Below are 24,614 nucleotides of genomic sequence, written 5' to 3'. Positions count from 1 at the left end.
TATAAGAACATTTATTAGTTATCTATGTAATACTGGCGTTACTGCCGTGCTTAGGTAAAAGGAACTTAAGTATAAATTTCGATATCCGAAAGATTTTAGTTTTAATCTGATAATAAGATGATTTTGAATTAAATTAATCAAATCAAAGACTACTTTATTGAAATAGGTTTTAAAGGCATTTTCGAATCGTAATTTTACAAATTAAAATTGTAAAGTAATTATTATTTGTAGAAGTAAAGCTACCACTGATTCGGAATGTAGATTCTGCAGAGAAGAATCGGCAAGAAACTCCGCAGTTACTCTTTTAAACATAATATATAAACTGTGTTTTAATATTAATATCAACTAGTGGTCTCCCAGAGGTCGAAATTCAACCATAATGACAAATTTAAATTAAAGAAAACCAAAAAATTATGAAAATAAAGAACTTTTTAAAAAAAAATTCAATTCGACTACAGACTGACAATCAACAAAAGAGCGAAAAAGCAATATGCGTGTATGAGTCAAATACATGGTAGTGTGTGTAATATTTTTTTTTTTATTGATTTAATGTTTTTATGTGTAATTTAAAAAATATATATTAACATTCTGCACTCCTTCTCTATGTAAACTATAAGTGTGCGAAATTTCATACTCCTCCGTCCGAGCAATTTTCGTAAAAAGGGGTACAAAGTTTTTGCTTCAAGTATTAATATATAGATAATTGTGTTTGCTCGCAAACGAAAAAAAACCGACTTCAATTACATCGACGAGTACCTACCTAATACAACGTAGATCGACGAAAAAATAGTCAAGTAACTACGCGTTATCAAAGATTACTCAAAAAGTAGTGATCAGATCTCAATAACATTTATATGTAACCACATGATAAACATCAGCTTTCGATTAAATTAAAAATTATCAAAATCGGTACACCTAGTAAAAAGTTATTGCAAATTTTCGAGAGTTTCCCTCGATTTTTCTGGGATCCTATCATCAAATCCAGGTTTCTTTATCATGGTACCAAACAAGAGATATCCTCTTTCAAACAAAAAAAGAAATATCAAAATCGGTACATCTAGTAGAAAGTTATGCGGTATAATACAACGTAGGTCGACGAAAAATGCGTCAAGTAAAGACGCATTATTAGATATGTATAACTCGAAAAGTAGTTGTTAGATCTCAAATAAATTTAAATGAGACCAATTGACACACACCACCTTTCGATTAAAAAAAATGTCGAAATCGGTCCACCCGGTCAAAAGTTCTGATGTAACATAGGTAGGGGAGAGAGGGGCTTGTTGTAACAGGGGTAAGTAGTAACAGGCTCTCGTGTAACAGTCTTTAAGGTTGCTAAATTGTTTAAATAGTTATGTTGATAAATGTTAAAAATCATACCATGGGGTTAGTTGTAACAAAAACCCGGGGCTAGTTGTAACAAAATTCCAGGCTTGATGTAACGTGTTACAATATGCCCCAAGTTATGTTCTTCTAGAATGAGGGTGTATAAAAGAAAGTCAGAGCGGGCAACACAAAGCCAAGAAGTGTACGAGTTAGCGGCAGCTAAAGTTTTAGAAAAAAAATGCAGTATTCGGAAAGCTAGTCAGACTTTCGGATTATGTCACGTATCTCTTTATAGATACATATTGTCTGGTATGTGGTGAAGCTTACACAGATTCAAATAAAGAAGATTGGGTAGAGTGTATCATTTGTAAGATGTGGGCACATGTAGGATGTGTTACAGAAGACACTATTTCTTTTATTTGTATTAATTGTTGCTCAGATGAAGACTGAATTTAATTATAATGAAACCTACCAAATGTTGATTCTTATATAAGTACAATACTTTGTTAGATATATATTAAAAAGAGATAATTACGAAGCATACTTTACATATAAATAATTTAATTACCTACTGTGATATAAAAGTGCAATGATGATTATAAGTAGTGTTTAAGTACATAAAACAGTTAATTATTTAATTTTTAGGCGTTGATTACTTAAAAGTCTATTTGAGTTGATTTTTGATAAGAATTACATAATACCTACTTTAAAAGGTGTCAATTTTGTTAAAAATAAACAAAGAATAAATGATTAAAGGTATTAGTGTCGTTTTTTTTTTGTCGTTACTACTTGCCCCGGTAGATGTTACAACTTGCCCCAAGCACGAGGTAAGTTGTAACACCGCACTTCTTCTAGAAAATAATTGATTGTAAAATAATGACTAATAGTTATGGTATTATTTTTACTTTATTGGGTAGAGGAAGAGTTACAGCATCCATCCATCTTTATTTAGTAGCAATATAATCAATAGATTTCAAGATATATTAGTTTTCATGAAAAATATTACAACAAGCCCCTCGCTCCCCTACATAAAATAAAATAAAAAGTCGAATTGAGAACCTCCTCCTCTTTTGGAAGTTGGTTAATAAAGGTTCAATATAATAGATAAATGTGTGTTTTCTATTCGTAATAATAAAAGAAATGTAAAACCGGTACTTACTGACTCTTACCTAAACGAGGCAGGCAGCGTAGTCCGTTAGCCCAGAGTAGTTACTAGTGTGGCTGGAGGGATCCTGTTGCCTGCAGATCCGGGACCCTCCAATTAGTGCGGCTGAAGGCTCCCGCAGGGTTTCGGTCGGTATTGCATCCCCAAGTGCTGAAGCCGACATACGGTCTAGGAATGCCTACCCGGGCATCCTGCCTATCACCCGTAAATGGGTTCCATAATGTTAATATCCACCATATCCACCGGTTAGAAAAATAACAAGAGTTAAACTCAAAACAAGATTTTTACAATGAACTAGCTGTTCCCGCGACTTCGTCCGCGTAGAATTTAACAAAAAAGTTTTGTTCAGTTCGCAATCATAAAATAAATAAATTACTAAAATAAAATTAGCCTTAGTTACTCCATATTACATCAGCTATCTACCAGTGAAAGTCCCGTCAAAATCTGTCCATCCATTTCAGAGATTAGCTGAAACAAAAATTGACAGACAAACAAAAATTGCAAAAAATGTTATTTTGGTATATGTAAGGTACATCCATATCTATGCATTTAGTAAAAAGCGGTTATTTTAATATTACAAACAGACACTCCAATTTTATTTATTTGTATAGATGGACACTTAATTACAACAACCGTGGTCACGGGAGGACTCCCGAATCCGAAAAAGTTGTTTCACTGTAATGCTTAAAGCTTACTCGAATAAAAAAATCTTTAAATTCATTAAATTATCATACAAAAATTTAATTTTAATTTGACGGTAACGTATTAAGGGAAGTAACAGTTAATGGGGGTCAACTAACCCTCTATAAAACCTGTAGGTAACTAGTTAATATTAAATATTGTAATCATCATCATCATCACTTCAGCCTATCCCAGTCCACTGCTGGACATAGGCCTCCACAAGTAAGCGCCAAAAATGCAGTGAACTCATGTGTGTTGGCTATAGTCACCTCGCTGGGCAGGCGGGTTGGTGACCGCAGGGCTGGCTTTGTCGCACCGAAGACGCTGCTGCCCGTCTTCGGCCTGTGTAATTCAAAGCCAGCAGCTGGATGGTTGTCCCGCCATTGGTCGGCTTTTTAAGTTCCAAGGTGGTAGTGCAACTGTGTTATCCCTTAGTAATCTTTTACGACACCCACGGAAAGAGAGGGGATGGCTATATTCTTTACTGCCGTAGCCGCACAGCTAAATATTGTAATACGAAATTTAAAATTTTCTACTTCAGAATTCGTTTGCAATTAGGTAGGTACTCGTCAAGTGTGTCAACAGCATTACATTTTCTTATATCACTTATTATTCTAGCGTATAAAATAACATTTTTTATTACTTTTTTTATGTTCTACCTACTAAATATTTGTATAAATAAAATATATCTACCTCAAAGGGGAATCGAATCAAACCGTCAGCATGAGCTTTCATCACCACTGAGGTAGGGCACAAAAGGATATATCCTGCTCGAAATCTGGAGCAGCCCGACTGGGGAAATACCTCGACCTTACAGAAGATCACAGCTAAATAATGCTTTCCCAGACCAGAGCTCTTGGGGGAATAGTTCGACATTGCGTGATACTTCTGGTGTTGCAGGCGTCTATAAGCTACGGTAATCGCTTACCATCAGGTGAGCCGGACGCTTGTTTCTTACACTCGTATATATTATCATATTATAAAATTGAGAAAATAGACTCGCATCAAATTGACGAGGTTAGGAAAAAAAATCTAAATTTAACTAGTAGTGGTTTCGTACAAGACTTAACTGAGTTGATATTGAGTGAGACATGGTTAAAATCAAAATCAAAATCAAAAATGGCTTTATTCAAGTAGGCTCTAAGAGCACTTTCGAATCGTTATTTTACAAATTAAAACTTTAAAAATAAATTATTATTTTTGTAAAAGTAAAGCTACCACCGATTCGGAATGTAGATTCTGCAGAGAAGAATCGGCAAGAAACTCCGCAGTTACTGTTTTGAAAATAATATATAAACTGTGTTTTAGTACAAAATTAGAAACATGTTGCATGAAATACAGCGTCACTAAGTCCACACATCTTTATCAACTATGTAATCCTGCACCGAGTAATCTTTAATCTTTAAGCTTTATCTATTAATTTTTTTTAATAAAAACTTTAAATTTATGTACTTAGGTAGGTAGGTACTTTAATTTATTATTATTTTTATTTTGGAAACATACAGTTTTATATTAGGTACATTATAAAACTATTCTACCGACCCGCATTGGAGCAGCGTAGTGGATTAAGCCCTGATCCTTCTCCTCTACGGTGAAAGAAGCTTATGACCACCAGTGGGATATTACCGGCTGAAGTGCGTATTATACTATAGGAAACTAATTATTATAATTCAAACCAGTAACCATTACTAGATAACAAGAACAGAATCATAACATAGTATGAACAAGACCAATTTGAAAAAAATAAGTAAAGTCATCATCTCCTGTCCTTACTTATGTAGGGTCGGCACAACATCTTTTCCTCTTCCATTCCTCTCTATTATCCGTCACTTCACCGCTCACTCCTTTCTTTCTCATATCTTCACTCACAAAATCCATCCATCGCTTCTTTGGTCTGCCGATCGCTCTTCGTCCTTCGACATTCATCCCTAATATTCTTTTACCAATATAGCGTTCATCCCTCATTACATGCCCATACCACGCTAACCTAATAATTGAAAAAAAATAAGTAAAGTACATTGCAAATAATTGTGTATTGTGTTTACTCACAAACGAAAAAAAAACCGACTTCAATTACATCGACAAGTAATACAACGTAGGTAGACGAAAAAAATTAACAAACACACTAGTCGTCACTACGATTTTTGAGGGCTTCCGTCGATTTCTCTGGGATTCTATCATCAGATCTTAGTTTCCTTATCATCCTTATCGAAATCGGTTCATAAACGACGAAGTTATCCCGGAACATACATAAAAAAATATATATAGTACGGTAGAATTGAGTAACCTCCTCCTTTTTTGAAGTCGATTGAAAAAAAGAAAAATCGATTATTGTATCTTTTGCTATATTTATTGACAGTTATTAAAAAAATAACTGTTGCAAAAGAATACAGCCTCTGGTAGACATTTATAAAAAAACGCGTCATGAAACGTCCAGTCTCAAGGTCGTATGACGTCAGACAACGAGTTTCGTACATCAAGTCATTACACGCATTCACACACGGTCGTCTGTTCCTAAGTTCCAACTTAACGATCTTATTTATGAAGCCTACAAGGCTGTAAAACAGCACGTTGTGGATTGAAAATTTCAACAAACCTTAACGGTAACTAAAAATCAATACAAGCAGGAAAAACTGTGTAAAATAATATACTTATTAGTGATAATCGTATCACAATATCAGTTACAATACTCCTCCGAAACGGCTGGACCGATTTTTATGAAATTTTGTGTACGTATCCGTAGGTAGGTCTGAGAATTGGCCAACATCTATTTTTCATACCCCTAAGTTATTACGGGGGGATTAAGGGGGCTAATAGCATATATGGCAAAACAACATTTGCGGGGTCAGCTAGTTAAATTATATGTTTCAGTTATATAACGTTACTTATATTATACACTAATGTAATCATTATTATTAGGTAAAATTGCTACGATATTTATTCATCGAATTGAATGATCTTTTTTTGTTTTCTTTATCGTCTAGACAAGGTTTGTATAGACTTACGTAAATTAATAGAAAAATCGACATTAGCACAATAAATTATGAAGGTACGAAATTTACCTCAGCTATAATTAATCTGAAAATAATTATTAATATTTTCAATTAAAAATAATCTATCTCGTTCATACACTTTTACGCACATTTAGATACACTCAGAAAATATTAATAAAGGAAAACATTAAAAAACACATCCACTCAATCGATACAAGAACATAAACAAACAAAACGACACACATCGTTAAAAGAAACATTAATCAAATAACCCTTCCGCCCTTTTCGAAATAAAATTAAACAAAAAACAAAAAAAATAAATAACAAACAAAAAAAATTCTCCAAATTGTGTCCAATCCCTGTCTTTAAGCGAATAGATGACTTAGAGGGAGAGCGCGCTACGTGTTAGAGAGAGAGAGAGGCCCTTGGTCTATTTTTTTATTGTTATTCGGAAGGGCGGGGAGACATCGTCTATTTTTATGTTTTATAAATGTATATTTGTACATACATACGTGTGGCTAGGCGTCCCTTGTGGCTCTATCGATACTTCGTGAGTCCATATCAATATAACATAGATGCTACAGTTCATTGCGTTATGTTTAACAGCCTGTAACCAAAGCTTAGTCAATCAAATTTTATGTAAATTTAATAGTTTGGTAGACATGATAAAAATATAAAGCTGTATTTTAATGGAAGAAATGTCTAGTTGATGAAGCTAATTGTTGGATTATTTTTTGAATAATCCACATTTTGAATGCGATGTTAGCTCTACCTTCACTGTAATTAATTTTAAATAATAATAGATACCTATACTAATACAGAAAAGTTTGTCAATTTGTTTTAACGCAATAATTTCAGGAACTACTGTTTCGAATGTGTAAACAAAAAAAGTGTTTTTTTTTGCGCTGGACTGTTTACCGAGCAAGGCTACAGGCTATATTTTTTCGTCAAAATAACGCGTGTGAAGCCGCGGGGCACAGTTAGTTTAGTATATGGGGTTTGATTCGACGTCGTCGGTTGTATCCAGTATGTACATTAATTTGACAATTCTTTCTTTACAGATAAATAAAATTCAAAATGGCGTTTTTTTGGCGTGGTATGTACTTTTTTATTTCGTTTTTTTTAGAAATTTAACATTTCTCTTACGCTAAAAAAGAAAGCAAGGGAATGGGCCATTTTTTATGAAGTAAGGTGTTTTTAAATATTCCTACAGCTTATTGACATTAAAATTATTTCTTGCGTAAATATATAGATAGATACTCTAAAATTTTTCATTGTACCTAAATTGTAACTATAGATATGAAAGCATTTATAAGTAATTGTAAAACTTAAGATGGCGCTACTATCGCTAGAAGGTAATTTTTAAATAAAATAGTGAAAAATAAATGAATAATAAGCTTAAAGCAGATATTAAATTGCTCACTCGCTTCAATCTATAGGTAGTAATAATTACGCTACTGGACATAGGCCTCCCTGAACTCGCACCAAACATCCCGGTTCACCATAATCCTCACTCAGTCTCCACCGGTGATCCTACGTAGACAGTCGGTCCAGCGCTTTGGCCCAGTGGACGTCCAACATGGCGTTTTCCAACACGTGGTCTCTATTCTAAGATAAGCCAGCTCCAGCGGCCATCGGAACTGCGACAAAGGTGGCCAGCGCACTGCCACTTCAACTTGCTACTTCTATGGGCTAAGTAAGCTGAGTAGAATAGCACTACCCCCTTTCTTCCCGTGGGGGTCGTAAAAGGAGGCCGAGGGATAAATCTGGCTCAAAATCATCAGGGTCCTGGAGAAGGAAATCTTCACTTGAAACCCGGAATGGGGTCTATGTCAAGCATTCGTGGCATAGCTCTAAAATGCGAAAGACTCCTGCAACCGAACTGGCTCCACATGTATCGACTCGCCGTTCCTGTGGGTCTGCCAGTGAGGTCGAGAGGGTGGTGTCGAGCTTAGGCAAATCTACGTTTTCCAGAAGAGTGTCCTAGGCGACACAGTGTCTGTCTGACTCTGTCTAAATCGTCTGCAATAGACGGACTAAGGCCAATGATTTATTACAATAAATAAAGATGTAATAATTACGCAATTACGTTGATTTACATTTTATATTGAAAATTAAAAAAAAATCACTTTATTCGAGGAGGCTTTAGAAGTATTTTGGACATCATTTTACAATTTAAAATTATATTTAATAAATATTGATCGTATTTAAAGTGAAGCTACAACTGATGCAGAAGCTTCGATTGCTCGGGACAGGTGGCATATACTAGAACCAGTTGAATCCAGTCATAACTAGTTCCAACTGGTTCAGTCTGGATCTGAGACAAAAGGACCTTGACATAAAATGTAAATAGCTTTCATTAATAAGCTAATCATTTGTAGTTTTTATCGTCATTTTAATGTTTTCTCGCTTGAGGAGCTTTTTTGATTTATGATTGTGTTGTAAAAGTAGACAATTAATGTTGTATCTTGAAATACAAGACAAAGATTTGGTTCAGATGTAATATTTTGTTATCATATTTTTTTCAGATTTAAAAACCATAATAATAATCTATACCTAGACAGAAAGCATAATTCTAAAAAATTGTACATTATTTTGCCAATTTTATGCCACGTTTTTGCCAAAAAATTTTACGTTAAAAACATTAAAAAAAAGCATCGACCTAAAAAAAAAGAAGAGGTTATAAATTCAATTGTATTTTTTATTTATCATGTATTACCTCATAGTCTCTAACAATGCGTATTTTACATTTTTTCGACTACCTACGTTGTATTACTTATCGATGGAGGTTGCAGTCGTTTTCTAATGTTTACGCGAATTTCACTCATTACAATGAGACAACTTTTACGGATTTTCTCGCGATTTAATAATAAAAATATTTTATTTCAGACTAGATTTAAAGTCCATATAGGGTTAGTACAACAAAACAACATGTAGAATAAAAAAACAAAACAAAATTAAATTAAAAAATCAATAAGTAAAAATAAAATTAAATAAAGTAAAAGTAAAATCAAAAAATTCAAAAATTCAGAATTCAAATAATTTAAAAAAATTAAAAAAAATTAAAAAGAAGAAAATAAAAATAATTAACATGAAACTTATACTATATGAAAACAACTATAGCAAATTTTTTTTTAAAAGGCTAAGTACACACACGCTTGTTTGCATATGTGTTTGCACTATTCCAGCTCCTCCAGAGTGGGTTGTCGAGTTTGCACTGGCTGTGATTTACGTGAGCGACGTTTCGGATACTTTATAGCAACCATGGTACCAACCTCCTATCCAGACTAGTACTCGGACATCTAAAAAACTTAATAAAACGTGATTAAATCCGAAAAAGTTGTTTCATTATAATAAGTAAAAGTCGGTTTCAATAGAAAGCAGCTAATTGTCACGTGATACAGTAGGGAATACATCTGCCAACCCGCATTGGAGCAGCGTGGTGGATTAAGCTCTGATCCTGCTCCTACATCGGTAAAGAGGCCTATGCCCAGTAGTGAGATGTTACAGGCTGAAGCGTGATATTTCGATAGTTTATATATATAGTTGTATCCGATTCTAACTATATATATAACTCAGTTTCTCAAAAAATGTCGCTTAACCCTTTTTGGCTGTTAGGCATCGATTTATATTCTGAATACCTATATCTTGCAATTATGTAGCTGTTACTGCCCCTGCAGGTCGCACATGCAGCGCTGATAACGTTATCTTATCGCTAGTAATCGTATTTTGCACTTATTTAATAAGAGTGTCGACTGTAAGGCCGCAACATACATCAGCTGTTGGCTCATGCTTTACATAAAAGCGTATGATATAACTGATGACATCACCAAAGAATAGCAATCTGTAATAATTGTGTTTGCTCGCAAAGTAAAAGAAAAACCTACTTCGGTTTTTATTGACAAGTAATACCACTTGGTACCCACGTTGTTAGCTAAGCTAAAAAATATGTGTGTAGGAGTTTTACTTATAACACAGGCGTTAAATTTTCTTGCTTAGGAACAGCCACAACCTTGTGTTAACATATTTACAAAGCATTCTCATGCTAATCATGATTTTTCTATTCTAATATCATCATTACAGCCTATACGGTCCACTGCTGGACATAGGCATCCACAAGCTTACGTCAAAAATAACGTGAACTCATGTGTTTAGCCCATTGTCACCACGCTGGGCAGGCGGGTTGGTGACCGCAGGGCTGGCTTTGTCGCACCGAATACGCTGATGCCCGTCTTCGGCCTGCGTATTTCAAAGCCAGCAGTTGGATGGTTATCCCGCCACAGGTCGGCTTTTTAAGTTCCAAGGTGGTAGCGGAACTGTGTTATCCCTTTGTCGCCTCTTACGACACCCACGGGAAGAGAGGGGGTGGCTATATTCTTTAGTACCGTAGCCACACAGTACTATTCTAATATACTAACTATATATTGATCGATTGATTCAGTTTGTAACATCCCACTGCTGGATATTGTTCTCGGTCTTCATGTGGAAGAAGGCTCCGACTTAACCACCACGTTGCTTTACTGCAGCTGGGCGGATGTCCACTATATTCGATTATTTGGTTAAGTTTTCTGAATTTGTATTTAGGTAAAACATAAAATGGCAAATAACAATTTTCTGACTTTAAATCAAATAATAATTTATCTTGTTATACTTAATTCTTAAAGTTAATTGAACTAAGTATAAAACAGGAAACAAATTAACAATAATTCAAAGACAAGTTATTATTAGTGCTACATCATCGATGACTTTGTTGTCTATTGCAGTGTTTCAGAATATTATGCCATTTGCAATGTAGCGATAATGAATATCATATGACTTTTAATTAAAATTGTGATAATTGACGACCACTTTGGTGTAGTGGTGTACGGTGAGATGTGATCACCTAAACACCACCTGTTGCGGATTTGAATAGCTCATGGGATTGGATATTTGCATTTGTACAAATATTTCTTTTCGGTCTAAATGTCGGTCCTTGTGGGTTTTCCCACCGTGCCTCGGTGAGCACGTTCACCTGTCGCTCTCGGCTGTTATCAAAGACGCTTGATACCGACCATTGCTTATAATAGGGAATGTAGCCACAGACAGTGGAACAGTGGTGGATTCTGCTCATGACTTTCTCTTTCACGAAGAAATAGACCTATGCCCAGCAGTGGGATGTTATAAGCTCAATCATTCAATATTGTAATTATGATTACCGATTTGCCCTAGATTTGTTTCCTGCTGAGCTGTACTAAATTTGATTTAATTTGTGGGGAAAAATGAGGTAGTGCTTCGACTTTGCAGAAGATCACATCTAAATAATACTTCTTTCAAGCAGTGTTGTGTTCTTGTTGGTGAGTAAGATGACCAGAGTTCCTGGGGGAAATTTGGGGTAGCGTAGGTAACGCGCTTGTGATGCTTGTAGTATTACAAGCGTCTATAGGCTACGATAATCGCTTACCATCATATGAGACGTACGCCTGTTTGCCGAGTATTGTAGTATTAAAAAAAATATATATATGTACCACTTTATTCAATAACTTGCCGCCATCTCGTAGATAGTGACAGGATTCCGTCACTGTAGAAATTTTGAGACTTCTCATCAAACAGTAGAAATCCAAATCGATGTTGTTGCCGGGCGGTGAAAGCTCATAATGAATCCCTTCTAATCCCACCATACACTGAACATCACCTTAACGTGTGTCAACCCGGGTTTCGCGATAGTCTGTGCAGCTTGACCGACCCTTGACTACATCTCTTTTGTACGCTATTATCGTAGGTGATCCACTTTTCGTCACCAGTGATCAATCTACTATGTGGCTACGGTAGTAAAGAATATAGCCACCCCCCTCTCTTCCCGTGGCTGTCGTAAGAGGCGACTAAGAGATATTACAGTTCCACTACTACCTTGGAACTTACAAACCGACCGATGATTGGGGTAACCATCCAATTGCTGGCTGTGAAATACACAGGCTGAAGACGGGCAGCAGCGTCTTCGGTGCGACAAAGCCAGCCCTGCGGTCACCAACCCGCCTGCCCAGCGTGGTGACTTTGGGCAAAACACACATGAGTTCACGCCATTTTCGGCGTGAACTTATGGAGGCCTATGTCCAGCAGTGGACTTTAATCGGCTGAAATGATGATGATGATGATGATCAATCTTGATAATAATACACACATTGACGTTTCGATAAACCATTTATTGTCAAAAGCTTACATTAAATCATGACAGATGGCGCTAGTAGTAACATTTATGTTTTGTTATAGTATTAACAAATCTCTTCAAAAACTGTTCGATATCATTACGTCTTAAAAGAGAATTGTAATTGGGAACGGTAATGGGCCGTCAGGTTTCTTTCAATGAGTTCACGTGGCATCCATATATCGTTTTTTGTATATACAGCCTTTTTCAAATATGCAACAACTGTTTTCTGATCAATTCTCAGATGTTTAGCTATATCGTAACGACTCAAATGTCGATTTAGCTTCACTTTTTCAAAAATGTAGTCCCCTTTATCGGTACTATGGCCAAAACAATTGAGTTCACGTCATTTTTGGTACGAACTTGTGGAGGCCTACGTCCAGCAGTGGACTGCGATAGGCTGAAGTGATGATGATGAAGTGTTTATCGGTAACCAGAGCGAAATACATGTTTGATATGAAAATTTCCTGACTGAAAACGCTTAAACTACCGACAATAAAATTAATATAATATTAAAAAAAAAAACTTATAAAATTAATTTCGTTTACATCTGAGATATTCTCGTCAATTCTGATACCGGAAAACATTTTAGTTTTTAATTAGTTTTTTTCGCGTCTGCGCTTAAACGTGAACATAATTATATGAGTAAAAGTGTCTGATTGAAATCATTTTTAACCGACTTCAAAAAAGGAGGACGTTACTCAATTTGACCGTATCTATATGTATATTTTTTTAATGTATGTTCGGGAATAACTTCGTCCTTTATAAACCGATTTTGATTATTCTTTTTTTGTTGAAAAGGAGATGTCCCAGGTGTGGTACCTACTATGATAACGAAACATGTCATTGTGTCAATGTCAATTAATGATAATTTTATGCATAAGCCAAACATAAATTTGACGTGGTATATGAAGAAGATACTTTTTCCCAGCAGTGGCATTCTCCAGTCTGTTTCAGTCCAGTTCAAGTGTGATCCTAAACGTTTGTCGAAAACCACTTAATCTTTAAAACAAAGATAAAATATAAGTTCATCGCCCTCTTGAAACATTAGCTGAGGTCCTTCAACCGTCCCACCCTTTTTAGAACTTTTTGTAACTTGCAAGCTTTTTATTTGGTTTTGTAATCTTTTACGACTTGGTCTTATTTTTATGAATATTTTTTTTTTCATCTCAAGTTCGATTTTAGATCGTACGGTACCAGTGTGCTCGAAATATGTGAAACAGTAATTTTCATCCAATACACTGGAACTTCCTGATTATATTTTTAATAGTAGATAATACAGTAGCAAACAAGTATACTGTCTGTCTGATGGTATGCGGATAACACCTATCAACCTGACGCCGCGTTGGCGCAATGGTCACAGCCATAGATTGTACCTGTTGCGCTGGCGGTTGCGAGTTCGATCCCCGCTCATGACAAACATTTGTATTGGCCATACAGGTGTTTGCCGTGGTCTGGGTGTTTGTGCAGTCCTTGTCGGTCTCCCCACCGTCGTTAAGCCGTCGGTCTCGGTTGTTATCATATACACCTGATAGCGATCGTTACTCATAATAGGGAATATATCCGCCAACCCGCATTGGAGCAGCGTGGTGGATTAAGCTCTGATCCTTCTCCTACATGGGGAAAGAGGCCTATGCTCCAGTAGTGGGATATTACAGGCTAAAGCGTATCAACCCTACCCCTCCCTTCCCCAGGAACTTTGGCTGTTTTACTCACCACAGGAACACAACTTCCAAAGACGTGCTGCTCCAGATTTTGAGCGGGATATATCCTTCTGTGCCCTCCCTCGATAAAAGTTCACTTTTGAATTCCCATTTGAGTCAAATGAAACATACGTAGTAACTATGATCGAATTACATATTAAAAAAAAACTTACATATTAAATATCTTCTCATTGATAATAATTACTTTTACTGTGTATTGTATAATACGTATGTATTTTATATAAATATATATGTAATATTTATGTGTATATTCTTATATAAGTAGTGGTGTGTATGATAGTATATTATATGTAGTATGTATATGTATATTGCATGATGTTATGAATATTATTTAATGAGGTTTTTATTTTCAAGAATCTGTATGATGTCTACATTACTGCACTCTCTTGGCCTGTTATGTAACATTAGTTCCACTACCACAGGTTGGCTGGAAGAGATCTCTCCTAGAGATAAGTCCACCGTTGCTAACTAAATTTGTATACAAATAACTGTATTTTTTTAAGTGCAATAAAGAATATATATAAAATATTTTTGTCTATTCACTGTTTATGATATAGGTACACACTACTGACAGTTAGGTATACTGTTGGCTTGCCCCAGGAGAAAAAAAAAAACAGCAGGAACAGAGTTAATCAAATTCTTAAGTCAATTAATTATAGTTAATGAGAAGCTACAAGCTAATCTCAATGTAGATTCTTTTGAGAAAAACCGGAATGAAATTCAGCCCTTATAGATTCTGCAAGATAAAGAGCCAGCGTTACTGAATCAGCAAACAGTAGTCCAGCCTGACCATCCTCATTCTTAGTGCCATTTCAATCACTGCTTTTAATACGACCTTAAGGTCCTAAGGTCGAGGAGTTACGGCCGTAAGAGTGCCTTATGATCATAACTCCTGGACTTATGGTCCTATGGCCGTTAGAGCAAACATGTCATTGAGTGGAGACCGCGCGTTGGCAAACGCAGTGTGGGACGTCTCCCGGTCGGCTGCACCGACGATCTACATCAGATCACCGGTGGAAGCTGGATGAGAATTGTGAGGAACTGATCCCACTTCCTAGATCCCAGCTTGCAGCGAAATTGGGGAGACCTATATCCAGAAGTAGACTGCGATAGGCAGAAGCAAGGATTAAGGATATACCTAACTATAAGTGCACTAATTTTTTTCTTTATTATTTCTTCTTTTGATAACTTGGAGACGTATATCCAGAAGTGGACTGTGATATGCTGAAGCAAGGATTTAGGATATACCTAACCATAAGTGCACTAATTTTTTTCTTCACTATTTCTTCTTTTGATAACTATTCTGTGCAATTAGGGTGCAATAAAAGCTTTGTACTCGAACTAACTCATCATAATTCTCTCAGGTTTGTTAGCTAGAAGTGCAAGCCGTGGTAATAGGCCGTCCAATAGATCATAGTGAAAAAGTATGCTGAGTTAAGTTCCAACTCTCCTCTTTTACAAAAATAAGGCCTATCAAGATACTTGTAAAAGTTTCTAAATCTTTATAAAGCTGTTTCAGTCACTCAAGATATTAAAAAAAAATGTTTGAGTATTTTCAAAAACTTTTACCTTTTTACATCTAGGTATAGTTCCGTCTCCTACATGGAGGATGACACCTATACCTAATAAGGCCTAAATATCTCAGTCCCCAAGACACTATCAAAGGAAATGTTAGCAATAGAAAAATTTATTAAGTTACCTAACATTGTAACTTGTACACCAATGCTGACGCTAGACCGTTTCCTTTGCCCTAAGGTTGCCTGGAAGAGTTTTCCTTTCTTTGCTATGTATCATTTCTGTTTTTGGTGTACACTAAAGCGTATTATTATTATTATTATTGTTATAAATATTAAATAAATATCTTTATAAATTTGTCTTACGAAATAATAAAAAAATAAGTAGATAGATAGTAAATAAGTAGATTTATAACAATTAGAACGAATAAAAATAAAAAATAAATTAGAAGATATTAGGTACTTTAAAGTAACACAGGTCCACAAAATATAGTGGTCTGAACCTTTGACCAGACCCATCTAGGCATTTCGATGTGCTGAATCCACAGAGCACTTTTTTGTGGGGCCTGTGTAATAGTTGAAAAAATAACACGATTTTCAGAATATATTTAAAATTGTGTATTATAATAATTTAATTTTTAAAATGAATAAAAAAATTATTTAGTAAGGTGGAAAAATGTCTATCCTTATAAATGTCTATCCTTACGAGATTATGTAGGGGAGCGAGGGGCTTGTTGTAACAGGGGTAAGTAGTAACAGGCTTTTTTCACTAGGATCTTAAACTTTATCAACGCATTTCTTTGACTCGATTTAACCTATAAACCGCGCTGCATCATGTTGTTCTAGAAAATAATTGATTGTAAAATAATGACCAATAGTTATGGTATTAATTTTACTTTATTAGGTAGAGGAAGAGTTACAGCATCCATCCATCTTTATTTAGTAGCAATATAATCAATAGATTTCATGATATATTAGTTTTCATGAAAAATGTTACAACAAGCCCCTCGCTCCCCTACCTAATTAACGTAACGAACAGAACCGAGAATTAAATATATATAGTATACGTAAGTATTTACTTACCTACATACCTATAGGTAGGTAATATTAACCCCTGTTTCTTGGGTTTTAAATATACGGACCCCAAACTTTTTTTACTGTTCAAGTTTTTTTTTAAACCTATTGTGATAAAATAAAACTTATGATTTTTTTTTTGAACTAATACAAGTATTCTTTACTGCACACCAAAAAATATTACAGATAATCCACAAGAGGGCCATATTGCTAAAGAAGCTAATCTCAGGATCTAGCAAAAATGTTTCAAAAAATTTTTTTGTATTACGTAATAGTCTTGGTATTTTGGTTATAGGCCATAAAACATCACGTCATGGCTCATATGAGGAGAGTAATAATTTTATATGTCCATGAATTTGACTGGTATAAAGATTGAACACAAGAGAAGCCGCGAGTGATACCTACCTACCTATTTTGTAACGAATATTTTGAATGAATGTTGTTTAAATTATTTTTGTTTAAAAAAACAATAATAAATAACAATTAAAAATTTATTTAGAGCTGAACGAATCATTTATTAACTATGTTAATAAATAAAATTTATTGAAAAAAAAATATTTTTAATCGATAAAACAAATTTTATATTATAATAATCACGAACATTACAATATTAACTAACAGTACTATGGATACGAAATTCAAAAATCGAACGCGTTTTTATTAAAATTTAAAAAAGTAAATTCGAAACGAAAAAAATATATATTACAAAAATATACATCAAATTTCATATTACAATAATCACGAACAATATTTAATAATAGAACGCATACAATGACACGAAATTCAAAAATCGAACGCGTTATTATTAAAATTTGAAAAAAAGCGAATTCGAAATTCGAATTCGGAACGGAGAAAAGAGTTCGAACTGAGGTCGTCGCAAACGCACCGTTATGTCTAAGAAGAGATGGAGTATAGCTCTCTCTCTCTCTTTCTCTGACGCGCCGCCTCCCGCCTACTCGGAGGCGCGGGCGTACTGCGTCGATGCGTCTTGATACTTTATCATTTAATAAATATCAATTAATTCGGTTGAAGTGTGGTCGTTGACTGTTAACGTTTGCGTCTTGTTGCCATGTCAAGATACTTTTAAGTATTGCAATTGTAATTTTTTTTTTGTTGTGTTTCAGCTTAATTGAGAAGTAATAATATCAAGTGGTTTTATTTAAGACTTTTGTAATTAAAATCTATTGATTTTAAAAAAAATTACTACTAGGTTTACTTCTTCTTCGATAAAATATCACTTTTACGAAAAAAAAATTGTGTACTTTAACTTATTTTTATGCTTTCAACTATTTGTTTTATTTGTAGCTTATGTTGTCATAACGTGGTTACTTACGCCGAGTTGCACGAAACAAAATTAAAATTTAAGTAGTGATTAAACTAATTTAATCACAAGAATTTCATACAATTCTTGCGATTAAATTAGTTTAATCACTACTTAAATTTTAATTTCTTTTCGTGCAACTCGGCGTTAGTTTTTAAAGTAAGATAACGTAAGACGAGAACGATTTTTAATGTAAAAATTGCCATTTACCTCAAAATTACATTTATGATCGCTTGTCTATACGACTCGTACGCTTATTAAACATTTAAGTCTAACTAACTTACTCCAAACTAGCTTTCAATAAAGATATAATAATTTCAATTTATGAAGTAATAAAGTATTAATATAAGTTATTTTAAAACAAATATTTCTGAATTCACAGCATAAAATTTTATAAAAAAAAAATAGCTACGTATTAAATCTCTACGCAAAATGTCCTGTTTTCTTCTATCTTTAGAAAACGGCTCGTTTTGCTCACGACCAATTAAAGTTACATGCTCTAAACTTAAATATTCGTAGATAAAACCAACCGTTTTCTGAATATAGAAACCGAGCTTTAGTCAAAAAGTCATCACAGTAACATTGTAATATTAATAAAATAAATATTGAAATTTATAAATGGAACTTTTTTTACTCGTTTTAATGTTACCAGACGGTTTTATAGCGCTCGTAATAATAAATGTACTTGGCATTTAGTCCGTCTGTTTAACGAACAATGGTTCAGCCTTGACCATATATAAAAATACCAGTTTTGAACTGAGGATAACTTCAACACTGACTGAATAATGAATCGGAGAATCAGAGATACGTGAAGACTCATTACCATAACTTTACGTTTATGCAAGCCTGGATCTCTGAACGGACGGATGATACTTTTAGAAGCAAATATTTTATAACAGACATTCCTCGTGGTTTTTACTTATGAATGCTACTGTTTCGCTACTGGTTGTATCGTTAAGTCACACAGTGAAAAACGGTAGGTAGGTAAATGTTGTGGTAGGCTGGTAAATAAGATAAGTAAGATAAGTGTTTTGTGTTGAAAGCATTATCAGAAAGGTTTTATGCTAAAAAAATGAAATTAATCTTTAAAAAGATGGTAAAAGGAATTGTGCCAGATATTAATGTGTATGTGTCAGACACTAATGTCTGTTTTATTCACACTAACATAAATGACACTAGGATTTGATTTCACAATTCTTGTTTCCACAAAGAAAACTTATAATTTCATTAACATAGTTATACTAATTATTAATAAGCTGTATAACGATTAAGTCAAAGCTTAATTTTAGAAAGATATATGCTTCAAACATAAGTTAAATATAATTTAGATAGGATATTAGACTGGGCTAGGGCATAGCAGGACATATCTTGCTCAAAATCTGGAGCAGCCCGACTGGGGATGTACCTCGGCCTTACGGAAGATCACAGCAAAATAATACTGCTCTTAAGCAGTGTTGTTTTCCTGGGGTGAATAAGGTCTTCAGAGCTCCTGGGAGAATTGGGGCTAGGGTCGCCAACGCGCATGCAATGCTTCTGGTGTTGCAGGCATCTATATGCTACGGTAATCATCAGGTGAGCCGTACGCTTGATTACCGACCTAGTTGTATAAAAATAAGACAAAGTCATAATAAAACACGTAAAAGTAAACTATCAGTATATTTGACCGCATTATAAAATGCCTCACAATTGCAAGACTGTATCAAATAGTTTTCTAATAAACCGCGGTAATGTAAAGGTACTCTAATCATAAAATAAATAAATACATTAAAAACAAGCAAATATATTAGTTTGAATAACTCGTTGGCGTAGCTTGCACCCTATTTTCTTCACCGATAGGCTCGAATTTTTACCATTGTTTTATATATATACAAAATATAATAATTTAATACAATATATTAAGTCTTAATAATATTAACGATTGTTCAAAGCAGACATCTATATATAGATCAATTTCTTTGTTCCAAATAAAAGTCTTTGTATAGGAATCCATTATTACTGTATCGTAAAGACAAACAGGAGAGAAATGTGGCATTATTATCTCACCAATACAGTTGATACATAAAACACAGACATAAAGTTGCATACCTTAGGAACAGACGACCGTGTGTGTACGTGAAAACACATTTATTTATTCAAATGTAACAATTTTCTCAAACGAAAAGGATTCCCTGATTTCTCCGAAGCATCTCATCTGTACCGAGAAACGCCTAAAGCAAAAAGCTTATCGTAAGCCATTACCATATTTAAAACGAATACAGCGAATAAATAAGTTCGATCTCTATTGTGATGTTCATAAGAGCTATCTGAGTGTGTTCTTTGTTCACGACCGTACAGTCTAGACCTCTAATTGAATGATTCCGAGCTATAAATAGCGCGCTGTAAATAGATAGCTGTTGCTAAGCAGACTTGCTAGCTACAAACTGCATGCCTTGAATTCTGTGCTATTGCAAGGTTAAGTTAATTATATATACAAGTTTTTTTATTATTATTTATATGAGTTTTTTGTATTAATCTTATTTATTGTTTAAAAATTATTTTGTAGAATATAAGTTGTTTTAAAGATTATATTTGTTAGGTTATGTTTAATTTGTATATGAAAAATTGTATTTGATTGAATATTGAGTTATTTTTTAAGTAGATGTAAGTTATGTAGCTTAGTTTAACCTAATAACCCAAAATATATAACATAATTACCAAAAAACACCTTCAAAATGACTATCATAATAACCATGATACGAACAATCTAAAAAAACATCTCGAGTACCAAGACCGCGTGCGTCGCGCTATATTGATCGAAATTCAAGTTCGGAGCAAAAAGTGGACCGCTTCCCTCTCTCTCGCACGTACACTATTTACGTGAGAGGGATAGAAACAGAGAATACGTCGCCCGCGCCCACGTAAGGTGGTGCATTGAACTCTTTAATTTGAGGCCGAAGCTCTTAACAGATAGCCGTCTCACTTCTGTTATAACTCTTTGTCCCTCTCGGCTAATATTTTACGGCTTTCTTTTTGACATGAATCCGCAGTGAGTTTTAGTCCAGTGAGTGTTTAGTGAGTTATTATTTTACGGTGAGTTTTAATAATAATAATAATAATAGGTTGTCACGTGTTTGAAAGTATTGATAATAATGATCACGTTTATTGAAAAAAAAAAATTTTGTATTTTTTGTTTTTTTGTTTTTGTGTGTGTTCAGATTGTTTAATCGAATTTTTGTGTAATTGTAACCTAAATATAGTTTTTCATTTGAGCACGTGGATTGTACTAGAAATATGCACCTATTTTATGAAACAATATGAAATCCATCAAAAATTAAACTTGTATATTTTAAAAATGATATTTAATATACGCTTTAAACGTAATAAAACGTAAAAAAAATGTTATTTAAAAAGGAAATTTGTGTAATAACCTATATGTTATATTTTTGTTGAGTCATATAATATTTTAAGAGTTAATTTAATATTTTAATTGCCTTACATGACTAAATCAGGTTTCATTTTAATTTTACACGACTAACACATACATTTTCATAAAATAAAATAAAAAAAATAAAAGTATCGTTAAAATGTGAAAATAAATAAAAATAAAATTATCAAACTATATAAAACTCCCAGCTTTACTCGTATAAAAATTTGTGACAAATGTACCGTTACTGTTTCATAACATCAAAATTTATAGCCTACGATACTTCTGGGTGTTGTATTTTAAGTGATAGAAGTAAATTCACAATAGTACAAAAGTTTCATAGTTTAATACAAACGGACGGACAAATTTTTACTAAAATCAGTATACCTACCTACCTGCATTTTATTTAAAAGATAATTTTGTCATATTAACGAAAAAACTTAATAATAAGAAAGGTAGTAATAATTTTTTTTAAGAATACTTAAGATATAGGACTACCATATATATATGGATATAGTTATTAATATCGTATTACCTAATCACATTACAACCCCCACCCCCACCCTCCTCCATTATCAAAGGCTCTTAATTTTTTTTTAAATCCATTGTTCTATATAATGCTTAAAAACACCGAGCTATCTCCACCTGTCTCTACCTACCTCCATGGTAAATGTCGTAAATAATCTATCCAAAACTGTAACTATCAGGGCCTGCTCCACCATTTGCGGATAACGCTATTTAATAATAATAATACTTTATTTCACACTAGATTTTAAGTCCATATTGGGTTAGTACAACAAGACAACATTGAGAATTAAAAACAAAACAAAATAATATTAAAAAATCAAAAATCAAAAAAATTCAAAAATTCAAAATTCAAAAAATTTTAAAAATTTAAAAAAAATTAATAATGGTGTTAGTAGACAACAAAAAAAAAAACCAGAAAATTAAGAAAATAAAAATAATTAACATGAAACTTATACGAAACTTAACTATAGGAATTTCATTAAAAAAGGCTAATTATTTGCACCATCGGAGCCCACTGTATTTATGAGATATTTCCATTCACAAATATGAATCTGAAAGCTGTTGTTTGGTAGTTGGAACAGGTCGCTATAGCCTATTCTACCTCCCGCTGTTAAAGTCTAATCGTAACTTATTTGCAGGATAAATTATATCCACAACCGATTAAACATGCCCCCCATTATTATATTTCTATTATATCAAACCGTATGTTATAATGATTAAATACATCATAATAAAAAAATAATAAAAAATTAAATTCTTTCCTTTCACTACTTTCATCCCCTATTTAACCCCTTCTAAATAAACGTTCCTCTCAAAATCTTATATAACACTTGTGTATACAAATGTGTTACTTATATTTCTACTATCTGACCTGGCGAACTTCATATCAGCAAAATATAGCCTATCTTTGAATTTTGATCAAACTGCACAGGGTGTGCAAATTTGATTAAAATCGGTTAATTAGTTTAGGAGTCCATCGCGGACAAACAACGTGACACATAATTTATATGTATTAAGAATTAAAAGCTTACCAGATTTTTATTGAAATAAAGTTTTTATATATTTAATATGAACATATATAAGAACGTTAAAACCTGATAGAGATCGTTACTCATACTAGGGAACTTATCCGCCAATCTTCATTTGAGCAGCGTGGTGGATTAAGCTCTGATCCTTCACATGGGGAAAGAGGCCTATGCCCAGTAGCGGGATATTACAGGCTGAATCTTGACTGTATATAAAAATGTTGGAGTAATATTTTAAAACGATCACGTGCTCCTTGTCAAAGGTAAATGTCCTGAAAACAACGTGCACAGGGTATTCTAAAACAGGTCACCAGTGGGACCAACAAATTGAGGAAATTAGATTTATAATTCTTCCTTGGTAGGAGTTAGGAAGTAGGAAGGTAGGAGTCTTTGCCTAACTGTAGGATACTAATAGGCTATCACGATAGTTATTTCATATACCTATTAATTACTTATAAAGTTATGTCTATGCAATGGGTATGTTACCATTACTATATAAATATATATAAATTAATTTATTATAATGTACTCACAATATACAAAAGGTCATAATATTTAAATTTATATTATTTATTTGCTGTAACATAATACAAGTAGGCATGTATGTACAGACAGTATTATTAATGCTATTGACTTCAAATTGTAATAATTATGAAGATTATAAATAAAACTAGCTGACCCAGCAAACTTTGTTTTGCTATATATGTTATGAAAATTTAGAGTTGTATGTATTTTTTGATGCTATTAATCATAATAAAATAAAAATAAAATAAATTATAAAATATATAAAAAAAATTAGGGGTAAACTACCCTTAACATTTAGGGGAATGAAAAATAGATGTTGTTCGATTCTCAGACCTACCCAATATGCACACAAAGTTTCATGAGAATCGGTCAAGCCGTTTCGGAGGAGTTTAACTACAAACACCGCGACACGAGAATTTTATATATTAGATATAAATATTAATTGTTCACATATATATATGAAGGTATAGACAAACAGACAGTAGTAATATAGTAGTAAGAATATCTTTAGTACCTAGTATACCTTACCATACCTTAGTATATGGTTAATTAGTGCACAGATTACTAAATAGTTATTACGTAAATGCAGAGTGCCATCAAATAGTTTATATATGAAAAAAAAAATATACTGAATCTTGGATGACACTAATCAAATGATTTTTAACTCAGATATAAACTCCTAAGCGTACAAAGAAGTATATATAAAAAACAATAAATGTGACATCAATATTACATAATAACTCTTGCATATCCAAATAATGTAAAAAATGTACCTATGACAGATAAATAAAAAATAAATAAATTAAAACGACACAAAAGAAAACCAAATTAATTTTTAATAAGATTTCGCTTTCTGAATGTCATCATAAAAATAAAGAAAAAAGTCCAAAGTAATATTATATAATTGTGTTTGCAGGGAAACGAAAAAAAACCGACTTCAATTACATCGACAAGTAATACAACGTAGGTACACGAAAAATTAGTCAAGTAAATACGCATTATCAAAGATTACTCCAAAAGTTGTAATCAGATCTCGATAAAATTTATATGTGACCACATGATAAACATCGGCTTTCGATTAAATTAAAAATCATCAAAATCGGTACACCCAATAAAAAGTTATGCGGATTTTCGAGGGTTTCCCTCGATTTCTCTGG

The 24,614-nt window shown here is 33.5% G+C and overlaps 1 long non-coding RNA gene across 1 annotated transcript in view; it reads left to right on the top strand.

Annotated features, from left to right (window-relative positions):
• The window catches only part of LOC123668296, a 34,792-nt gene that overhangs the window by 4,592 nt on the left and 5,586 nt on the right, over positions 1–24,614 (top strand). The window contains exon 2 of the long non-coding RNA XR_006745556.1: positions 7,224–7,258. This is a non-coding gene — a long non-coding RNA (uncharacterized LOC123668296). The remainder of the gene's footprint in view (positions 1–7,223; positions 7,259–24,614) is intronic.

This window comes from Melitaea cinxia, chromosome 30 (assembly GCF_905220565.1).
Source record: "Melitaea cinxia chromosome 30, ilMelCinx1.1, whole genome shotgun sequence".
NCBI lineage: Eukaryota > Metazoa > Arthropoda > Insecta > Lepidoptera > Nymphalidae > Melitaea > Melitaea cinxia.
The sequence above is the reverse complement of the archived record's forward strand: the minus strand, read 5'-3'. Positions and strand labels throughout refer to the sequence as shown.